Source organism: Arctopsyche grandis, chromosome 10 (genome assembly GCF_051622035.1).
Source record: "Arctopsyche grandis isolate Sample6627 chromosome 10, ASM5162203v2, whole genome shotgun sequence".
NCBI classification, from domain to species: domain Eukaryota; kingdom Metazoa; phylum Arthropoda; class Insecta; order Trichoptera; family Hydropsychidae; genus Arctopsyche; species Arctopsyche grandis.
Window position 1 is genome coordinate 25,349,529 of NC_135364.1, and position 12,071 is coordinate 25,361,599.

The following is a 12,071-nucleotide window of genomic DNA, read 5'->3' on the forward strand; positions in this document are numbered from 1 at the left end:
TTTAATGTTAACCAAGATAAAGTAAAAAGGTTCAAAAAAGGCCACAAAAAAGATAGGTGGATGAAATTAGAAAAATGTGTGATAAGATATACCCAAAACAGAGAGAAATTGAAGTGTGTTGGAGATGTATGTATGTATGTATTTCTCCAGCAGTGGATGATGAATGGCTTATGATACTGAATATTCATTATTTGGAAAGTAGTTTTATTATTTCAACTGAATGCGATAGTGAGAATTATAGTGAGAAATATAAGCAACCATATACTAATTAATTTGTTTTCATACTGTAGAAAAACAGTCATAACTTACCCACCAGAATCAGATACCGATAACTGTTTTAAAAAAATACTATATACATAACTTGCACTAACGCTTCGTTTAATCGCTTCTTCAAGCGTCATTTGTCCACTTGCAGACTTGTTTGTGTAGTTAATTAATCGATTGACATAATCGCGATGTGCAGCCTCCACTGTTCGTTGCTCGCTCGAGCAAACTGCACGGGGAGGCTGCAGGGGGTGGTGGTGTGTTCGCCAAGGTGGAATAATTCATTTTCTTTAAGAGGAGCAGGTGCTCATAAATCTTACGCGAATGAATCCCTGTGCATTACATCCAAGTTGCACCGGCAAATGGATCATTTTGTACCCGAGTTAACAAACTCGAGTTCGCCTCCTTTTTGTGATACACGTTTAAGTGCATTCGAGACTCGTGACTAACTTACCCGCAATATTCCGAGCTCTACACGTACGACACTACACAACTTTGTCTAATAAGTTTTATCATATCACATTTTTTTTTGTTTCTATTTATTTTTTTGCGTTTGTTTGTTTTCTAGACGTTTATAAAGTAATTTCAAAATGCACGCTCGCGCCGTGTCGCCCGGCATAAAACAAAGCGCCGCGACGAGTTCGCTCAACTTTTGCGTAAAAAACTTTAAAACTCCATTACGTAACAAATTTATACATGTCTAAATTCATTTATATATACATAGCTCTGCTTAGATTAATATACTGCTGACTTTTGATCAAAATTTCAACTCGCTTTTTAAAATTTCAGCGCTTGAATCTAAAATCATGCACTCAATTTTAACCCCCTTCAAAACGTATTTATATTTTATAAGTATGTATATACAAAAATGTTGTCTAAAGATTATAAACAGTTTGTAGAAAGCAAAATATCAATTTTTCTATTATTTAAATTATTAGTATATTAACCAGCAGAATAGACTAGTAGTTAGCATATATATTTTGACCATTGTGGCGCATTAGGAATTCCTGTAATGCTACAATGGTCCAAACTTTAAATAAAATAAATAAATAATGCTTTGAACAAAAGTGATCACGGATTTAAGTCCCACTGGTTTCACCAGCTAGACAGAGAAATTGGATTTGTGACTCCAAGTCGATCGTTTCCTATCAGAGTTTGCCAATTTATCTAATTTTCAATTTATCTAATTTTGAAATGGTTCCAACCAATATGCAAGCACCAATATTTTCAGCAATTTTCAAATTTCGCTGAATTGTATAAAATGCTGCAAATTTACAAATTTGACCATAAATGTCTCTGTGAGTGAATTGATATAAATTTACTTTGTATAATACTAATAATACTTGTATCAAATGTACAATGTTTCTGGCAAGGAAGGAGCATTGGGATTACATGTTAGGCCTTGGTATAAATAAAAAATATTATACTATGTGATAAATGCGTATGTAAAACACATATTTGTCTATTTCAAAATCATTGCTTTTTTCTTGAAATGAAGCGATATATTTGTCATTTTTTTTACACATCTCAACAAATTTTCATCTTAAAATTCAAATATGTAGAAATAAATGGTTCTTACTTACAAATATATGAATTATAAAATAAATAGTATATAGTATGTCAGTTAAGGGGTTTTCGTCGTGTGTTGACGATTTAGCAGTCAATTATGTATGGAAAGTCGCTAAAACATTAGATATGAAATATCGTTTATACTATCGAACATATTTTATTAGAAATAGTAATCAATATAATTGATTACTATTTCTATCCGATAAAAATATAATATAAAACTTTATATCTGAAACATTAAGCTCATGTTTCGAATACTCATTGTATTTTATAATACATTATATAAAGAGTATTGTATTTCATGATATTTCAGTATAAAAGTAGTACAGGTTTATATATGTAGGCCTTAAAGAGCATTTCTTATTGTGAGGAGAAATATTTTAAAAATCGCAATGATATGAACCATCATTGAAAAGCACTTCGATTTGTCAACAGACAGAAGCACATTATTTACTAGTCCCCATAAATATATATTGTCCACATAAACGTACCATAAAAGCAACACCCCTATTTTCGATTCAATGTACTGTAAAAAATATATCGAGGGAGGGATTTCTGAGAGCTTTGTGTTCCAATTCTCGAATGTTCCAGATCCGAATCGGTCCGTACCTGTCAACGAATTGACGTCGGCGAAATTCGCCGGGGAAAAAATACACACAAACATACATATGTATGTATAATGAATTTAATTAAAAGTGTATCAGATTGAACCGAGAAAATTCTTTGTGTAGCCTAATTATTTAAAGCTGGATTACTGGATTAAATCCAGGTCAGCGTTATCTGGCACTTGGTATCCCCGAGAGCGCGCGCCCTAATATTTTAGGTAAAGTCCAATTTCGGGTGTCCCGAAACAGTTTCCCACCCTCTAAACTCTAAAGGCACGAAACACAAATAATGGGGACCTTATAATATATTCACGCGGGCGTCGTATCCATTGTTTAAGTTTAACTGAGGCGTCGTTGCCCTTAGCGGCGTCGCGAACCTTCGCGAATCGCGAAAACCGGGACCCCCGACCAGATGAAGATCTGGCTTTACACAATGTAGGCGTTTTCCGGATGAAGTGGGTGGGGGTGGTGGGTTGGTGAGATTAACGCCGGATAAGAATCAGGAGCTTTGTTGTGCTCTTTTCGTCGTTTTTCAGCAAGGGCGCGAGGTGACAAGTCCCTTTATCGAGTTCACGCCGACTAGTGGCCTCTTAATGATTTCCGAAACACGGGTAAACGGTGTCGAAATCTATATACATATATATGTAAGCTGTTTCAATGATAATCAAAGCTAAAAATATTGTTCGATTTAAAATTTAGAACGTTAAATGCAAAATTTTGGTTACTGTAATGTTAAATCTGCTGCGTCTAGTTACAGTACTCATTTGATCTGTATGTCTTACTACATATGTATGTATGTATATAATATTAAAAATCCTTAATTTTGATAAATCTTAAATTTGAGTCTATTTAATAAGTCGTATTAAACGTACTTTTCTATTGTTCAAACATAATTCATTCGAATAAAAAATGTACGAGTGAATTTTCACCAGTTTTTAGCGGCCATTTGTCAATCATTCTTTTCCTCAAACTTTTTATTCGAATAAATCTATCATAAATTGCATCTGATACGAGCCTTCGGCTTTTGAAACTCGCCCATTTAACATGCCCTAGCCAACATTGATACCTTTCAATGAACAGAACAGTTTAATAAAAGTGATTTTCTTGTTTAAAATCTGATTCAAATCTGCTCAATATCTTTGCTACACACTTAAAAAGTTTTATAACAGCTGCCAGAGCTTTCAAACACATGTATGTAAATTTTCATTGAGCTACCAAATTAGATTACCAGAAACTACAAAGAAAATTAAACTGTTTAAGTGAACTGAATATCTTGAGAGCTTATTTATCAACTTCTATCACTGAGTAATAGCTTCATTAAGTCCAATACACTCAAATAAGTAGGGACCGCTGTATTTTTGGCATATCAAGGAAAGACAGGAAACGGAATATGTGGGTGAGAAGTATGACAAGGTAGTGGATAGAATGAAAAGATTGATTTTATTGGAAGTGGCTAAAAGAATGGATGAAATATGGATAAAATAAGTTCTATATGGTACCCAAGAGAATGCCAAGGGGTAAAATTAATACTTCAGGGAAGATGGGTAGATGAAATGAGGAAAGTATATAGAGTGAGATAGATGAGAGTTACACAAAATAGAAACGAGTGGAAGCGTGTTGGAGAGGCCTTAGTCCAGTTTGTGGATGGTTTTGGTTTTAGATGATATTCATTTGCAATATTCCACACATTATTGGTTAATAAATCTAGTATACATATGTACATATGTATATACAGCGTATATAGAAAAAAATTATTCTTTATTATAACTTTTTTGTTATTAATCGAGTGTTTCTTTCATGAGCGAACCATATTTTAAACACACATTCTTTCAACTTCATCCGAACAAAATATAGGTATTAGTCAAAAAAATACATCTCGATCACGTGTATAAACGTTGGCGCATTCAATTAAATTTTAAAAGCTCACCGCAATAAAATCAAGAGCGCTGTGGTAGACCGTTTTTCCGGCCTTTCGGCTCTACCGCCCCTAATATATGAAAATCGAATCAGCACATTCGCAAGATGCGGCCCCGTCTTTCAGGGCCGTCTTGCGGCCAACGGCCAGATAAGGAATCCAACCTACCCTCCTCCCTATCCCTCTCGGGAGGGTCGCTCCTCTCGCGGCTCCCCTAATCGAGTCCGCGCAGCGCCCGCTTCCGAAATGAGGCTTTTGTTTGATGACCTGGCCAGATAACCGGTCCGTCGGTGAATAAATAAAGCCTTCGGGAGCTTTTTGGTCTGGCTTGCCGATACGGATTTTATTTACGTCGGTGTCGTTGCATAAAAAAAATTACCACAACCGATCTAAACTCTCCTATCGAACGAGGTTACTTCACAAGCGCTTGCGAAACCCGTCAGATTTGACGGTTCGAACTCCGCCATTTTATTTAAAAACATATATTAATAATCAAAACAATTGTTTGAAAAAAACTTTGATAAAAATATACCTTCTAAATATATGAAAAACTTATAAACAAACAGATATTCTATGTAAAGTAAATTTAAGTAAGTAAATTTAAGAATTAATGTTAATAGTCAAAGTTCTCAGTACAATTGGTATTTGTATTAAATAAATACACTTCCTTAATATTTTAACGTAGAAACTTCGTACCAATGTATGTACACTGGAGAATTCCGACTTTGTAGGGAATTCCTAGTTTGTGAGAAATATCGTTTATGGGGAATACCTGTGCTGTTCGGACTACTGCATGTCCGAACACTTGGCTACCTGTTTTTAAAAAGGGGTGCACACGTTGGATAGGACTCTCGAGTCGTAGAATATATGCTTGAACTGAGTTTGACCTATCATTTGGATCCCTGAACCCCCTACGCAACAATATGTTATGAAATTCGGGATTTTACCATTCATCTACAGAGAAAAGTTTTGGCTAGTGAAGAAGGATGAAAATTTGAGCTTGTGTGATATATGTATGTATGTATGTGCAGAGCAAACTGAAAATCAGCGATATGAATATTGAATGACACAAAGATTGGAAACGGATAGTATGAAATAGGTCGATAAGAATGAGGAACTTGCATATATTATGTGTTAGAAGTTTGTTCAACTAAGTACATAAAGTGAGGGATATGTATAGCAAAATGGAAGTTGACAAGACATGAAAGTAAGACAAGATATAGGAAAGACATGGATAAAATCAAACATATGTAGTTAATTAAATGAAGATGTTGAAAGAAGTGGAAATCAGCAGGGTATGAACACAAATAGGATAAAATACATATAAAATGTTAAAAATAATCGCTCGAATGATACTTCCGAGAATTGAGCTACGAAGCAAAGAATATTTAAGTTTAGACAAGTTTTAAAGACCTCCGTCTAGTAGTTCCCATAACTTCAGATCAAAAGTCGTTTTAGAACGCAATTAAAAGTGACCTCATTCCAAATCATATCTCAATATATGTATGTATGTATGTAGAATGGTTCTGTGTTAGTTTTGATTTCATCAAGTTAGTGCCCCATTAAACTTCACGCTATTGACTTTTCCAAGTCGAACTTGCATATAAATGTGACATTGCTTGCTCTCCTGCGCATAAATTTTATCCCCTTCGCCTCTCATTCAATTTGCAATATTGACAAACTTAAACCGCATAACGATGATAAGCTGGTCTGGTGTGACGGCCGTTAAAGCTCCCCCTTCCTTTCGAATGCATTTAATTGCAGTCGAGTAATAAACCCGACCGCTGTGGGTGGTGCATTTGATATGAAATTCTAGTCACCAACTTGTCGACGTGCGGGCAGTATTAAACCGGTGACTGACAATCGTGGAGCATTTTAATCAGTTCCTATGATTGGATGGAAAGTTACGACTGTGAAAAAAAAATGAATTCTTCATACACACCGGTGGCAAATTTATCGCCAGACAAATCTTTCGTAGGATCTCTGGCTACATCTATCGTTACTTGAGATGCCACCAGAGACAAATCTCTCCACTCCACTCATATCCACTATGTAAAGCTTAGTTGCTAGTCTCTAAACAACCACTTTTGCAGACAAATTGCTAGATACTAGCCTGCCAATTTGTTTGCAAAAAAGTCTCTAAGTGAATGCTCACATTAACAAGTCGCCCACATAAGATAGAACTAGTAGATTGCTAAAGTCGTACTACTTTTTGGAGATTGCGCTTTATACTTAAACTTAATTATACCTTTGAAAACTTTTGGGTTGATGGTAAAATTTGATAACTATTCCGCTGTCGACGCATGATTGTATTATAGATAACGAAACAATTCCATATGTTCGTATGCATGTATGTTGGTACTTTCGCCAAGTCGCGTTCTAAAATCTGTGTTTAAAAATTTATATACTTAATTGTGCTTTCGGTGTGAAAAACTACTAAGAAATAATTCGATCTGGTCTCTTGATATTCGCGTATAATTCGGTTATACAGGAGCCCCGATAATATGATCAATGATGCCGTATAGTTGTGGAAGAGTGAGACACAGCCCAAGGGCGGCACACTACCGGGGGCGGCAAATAACGACGTTTAGAATATGAAAAAATATGAGCATTCTATAACTACATACATATTTTTAGTAAAATTCATACTTGTTTTTATATAAACCAACCGCCGAGCCAGCAGCATGGCTTTAGGCTTTTGACAAGCATCGAGAGGTGATTTGATCTTGATTGAAATGAATTTATTCTGAGTATATTATCTGTAGTGCTGCTGGTCAAACTTGAATATTTATGACTCCTGGTCGATCGCTTCCTATCAGAGTTTGCCAATTTACCTGATTTCATTGTTGAAACGGTTCCTCCATTAAATTGGCAAAAATCATCCTACTCGCTATGTCACAAATATCTGAATTTGATTTATATACATATACAATATGTAAAAATGTATGCACAAGCTTAAATCCATAGATGTCTCAATGGATTAATTCATTAATTAATTAATTGTTTATTTCGTGTTCTTTAGCCTCTCGAAATACAGCTATTTATGTAATAAAAATGCTGCATTGTTTGTAATTAATTATCTAGGAAGGCGCATTGGGGTCTGCCTGTTAGGCTTTCCTGGTTTATACATATTTATGTAAAATAAATACATCAATTTCTGAAAACAGACATTTAAACACCTGGGTAGGAGGTATGACTAGATTAAATGAATAATTAAGACTTGTGGTTAGAAGATTGGGTGAAAGATGGACAAAATATGTATTGCAATGGTACCCAAAATATTGTAATATGTAAATTTAAAATTCTTTTGGGTACCATTTTCAATGAAGTCAAATAAAGGTATGGGAGCAGATGATATTTTAAAGAATTCTTGATAATCCTAAATCTTTAGTACCCTTGAATATCCATAGGAGTATTAAGCCTCTGTCACATTTCTCCTTCTCCTATTTTATATAGACAGTGTGTATTGGTTTGTTTTTAGTATTGTAAAGTAGTCCCCATGAGATTTATTCAATATTCGCTATTTCTTTCCATTGAAACTAATGGCGAATTCATATGTTACATTGTGAAATGTGTATTTTGTAACAATTGGGTGTTAGTTAGCGACCGAAACTTTAAGGTGCACACAATAATATTATGGTGACCGCCACCATATATCATTCGTGTTCAACTCCTAGTTGCATACTTCCGACCATAATGTTTCCGCAACGTACCTACTCCAGCGAAACGCTCCCCAAACACGTGAAAGAGGCTTAAATTATGCAATAACGCAAATTCAACGCAGTCTGGGCAAATTTAACCGTCGAAAATTTCACCACCCCATACATAAACCCAAAGAATAATAATTTTCGATTTGAGGTATGTATTATATATGTACAGCTGCGAATGCACGGGGTGGAGAGCTTGGTATCTAAACGGTACTCAGTCAGCAGTCCTCTATTGTTATGCGGTGTGGCAAAAACATTCCTAACTATCATAGACAGTTGGAGGTAGTTCATTAATAACGAGCTGGTATTGTGTTGAGATAAGCCCAGTGCCGTGTGGCCCAGCTTCCGGGTTCGCGTTGACCGACAATGGGACCACCCCGTACAGGGTGGGGGCGGAAATTCCACAGGCTAATGTGCTTGGCTATTATTCAAAATGTTACCGAGAATGTGAAATTATTTTTAACGAACGTGCGGAACTATAGTGTGGGCAGGTGTTCGTATGTAAATAGATCGGTGACAAAATGGCGCTAGGTTATGATTGGTGTGGTGTTGCTTGTGATTGTAAATTTGAGTGCGATTGTCAGTTGTCAGGATGGCCGAGCGGTCTAAGGCGCCAGACTCAAGGTTAACCTTATCTGCTGTATACGCAGAGCGAGCGGTTCTGGTCCTCTCTGAGGGCGTGGGTTCGAATCCCACTTCTGACATATCTTTTGCATTTTTCAGCTTTGTTTTTCATTTTTATTTATGAATTTATTTATTTTTTAATTTAAAATGTATATTTTAACGACTTTTGACAGTGATTTGAGATTTTTTTTTTAATATTTCAACGAATTATTTTTTTTAAATATTGTTTTTTCTCAAAAAAAAATTATAAAATAATTCAAAATAAATTTAATTATATTTATTGAATATGTAAATAATTTATTTACATTTTTATTTAATTAAAAACCTATATTATAAATAGTATGAGACAACACCACCTAGCGGTCATTTAAAAAAAGTTTTTTTTTTTTTCAAATATACAATTTTATTTTATATGGATTTGTATACAATAATTTTGCTGCAAATAAATTTTAGTTCAAATTAAATAAATAAATGAAAACATCAATACTTTTTCCATACAAGTTTTTCAATAGAATAATTTCATAGTGTGTCTAAATATATTATAATACATACAAAAATTAAAATAATAATAATAATAATAATACATCCCTCAACCCCGTCTATACCCTCTTGCTTACATATAAGCTTCAAAAAATATTGTTCTACTATCGTAATCATATAAATTATACAGAAATAGATTGAAAGTGTGTATATTTTGCACTCCGCGTTAAAGCGAAGTCGTGTAAATCGGAATATGAAACTTTCACTCGGTAACAGTGTGTAATAAGGTCGAACTTACTTCGATTAATTCAAACGAATTATTCGTATTCGGTATATATGTACATATGTATATAGTAATTAGAAATATGAGACTTGAAATATTTAAGGTCTTTACTGTATATCTTGAATTCATTGACTGACTAATATTTGGTGAAAGTAACAAAATATGAAGCAGATATAAAAAATTTGGCTTATTATTAATAAATGAATAAAGCATAAGCTCATTAATAAATAATTGTTTTGTATTTTTATATACCTACTTGTATTTTTTATTATTACATTCAAATTTTTAAATTATTTTATTATTACATTTAAAAGTACTTTTTATATTATTTATTATTAAAGTTTTTGATTAATTTTACTTTAACTTTTATAATAGTTTTGTTTTAATTTTTGCAATACAATTCTTGAAAGCCCGTTTTTTCCTACATTGAAAAATTCTTGGCACAACTGATATTAAGTTAATAAATATTTAGAAATTTTGGCACGCGAATGTAAGAAGCTTAGCCCCCCTACTCTACAGCACGTACCGGCAGTACGAAAAGTTTTCTTTGGTGCATTTTATATGGACACATTCAGATATAACGTGGCAAATAACAACAATAGCCGAAAAAATCCATTCGAGTAGCGAGTGCACGCCTACTAACAAAAGTGCGCATTCGCATATGAATATTTTCGGGAACGTCATATTGTGACAATATTGATACGACGTAAGCAATATTGCGCCGTATCGTCGCGTTCTGTAAAGTATATGTAAGCCGATTTTGCCTTGCGATCGGTCAAAACTTGTCTGAACGTGCCGACACGTGCGTTGCTGTATAGTATGAATTGAAACTGTCGTTTACGTGAGCTTATGTGCTGTGCTATGGCTGTTAACTGGTGCATATGTACCTTTGAACGTCATCTCTAATATAATATAAGCTAAACCATATTGCGAGCCTTTCACACATACCAGACTCGACCATTCGGCTAGTAACATACAATCAATCAACGATCCGACCTTGACTGTCTCTTATCAACAAACATTGTAGATCCATATATCATGTGTACCCACGAACTATACGATATATCGAAATTGACACAGTTTCGTTCCGCAAATTACACAATGTACACAAAATAACACGTGCGCGAGACCAAAATCGCAACAGCATCCGTCAGATGTCTCGCGTTATTTATCACCACTTTTCCCTTAATTATTCAGGGGTTGAATTAAGGTCGCCGTATTCATTTTAAAACGGTTCTCTCATTGTCGTTTAGGCGATAAGCGCCACCCAACCCACCCCCCACTGTATGTACTACACACTGGTCGTAATTAAAGCGCCGCAAGGTATACAGCATCCCCTCAACCCCCCCAGCTCGCCCTTCCCTACATCCCGCCGTGTAATTATCGCGGCCTGAGCGACAGATTCAATCTACTTCGGCGGGGAAAACAACCCCGACTCCAACCCCCTATGGTCGGATGTCACGATCGGAATTTTCTTTGTTTTCTTAGATACGTCCCTACCCCATACTCCGCGTTTCGCTCCCAGGCTCTGCTCGGGTGGCTCTGTGGACCCGCACTCTCTCTCCCCCCCCCCCTCCCTCTGCTTCGTTCTCTTTCGGAGGGGTACCGTAAAATGTGCGAACCCCAAAACGCTACGAAATAAATTTAATTTACTTTGACCGGAACTGATCGTCTCTTTTTACTTTATTGAAGAAGGCTTTGTCCTCTTTTATAGCGTACATTTTTTACATTTTTTTCGTCCACTTTCATTAAGGAAATATTTTCTTGCTTGAAAATCTATACATTCTTTAGTATTTTTCATGACTCATATTTCTCAATAAAGAAATTAGTCTCTATCTTAAATGTATGTACATACATATATGACTCATTTATATAAGATATAAGTACTAGTTGTTTTACCCGGCTTCGCTCAGTATTTGTAATATAAACAGCTTAAACATGGCGAATCTAATTGTAAATGTTCATTAGTTTTTTTATTAAATTTATTTATTATTTAAAATATAATATTCAACCAATTGAATTGTCATCATAGAAACTTTGTTTAGTTTACGAAGATCCCAACCAAAGATACTTACATACTTACATACATACATATAAAGTCTCTTTCGAAATTATATATTAGATGAATGTTTATAGTATATAATATTACAAAATTGATACATAAAAAAAATTTATAATTACAAATTTACTACAAAATTTAAAAATAAAATATGAAATTTATAATCAGGCTAAATATATAATATATTATTTTATTATTTATTTATAGAAAATTATATTTACCATGTTGCAATTATGGGTTTTGTCCCAAAGCGTCGCCTATGACCAAATATTGTACATTTATGTATGTACTTTGTATAAATCTCACCCATCACCCATCTCGCCTCACATTTTCTTATGATTTCATACAGCCATCTGCTTTGCATCCTTTTACATTCTCTCAAGTACCATTCAAGCACTTCTTTGCCCCATTTCACTCTCTCCATTATATCAACTATACAGTTGTCAAACTTTTCACTCACGAATTCCGTTTCCTATCTATTCTCGTAATGCCAATCATACAACGTTTCAATGACAATTAGTTGAAATATTTTATTTCAACTATCTAATAATCAATATATGTACAT

The 12,071-nt window shown here is 34.5% G+C and overlaps 1 protein-coding gene and 1 non-coding gene across 7 annotated transcripts in view; both read left to right on the top strand.

Annotated features, from left to right (window-relative positions):
* The window catches only part of bru3 (CUGBP Elav-like family member bruno 3), a 725,332-nt gene that overhangs the window by 664,059 nt on the left and 49,202 nt on the right, over nucleotides 1-12,071 (top strand). The window lies entirely within an intron of this gene.
* On the top strand, nucleotides 8,647-8,764 carry TRNAL-CAA (transfer RNA leucine (anticodon CAA)). Its single transcript has 2 exons — nucleotides 8,647-8,684; nucleotides 8,720-8,764. It is a non-coding gene; the product is annotated as a tRNA-Leu (tRNA).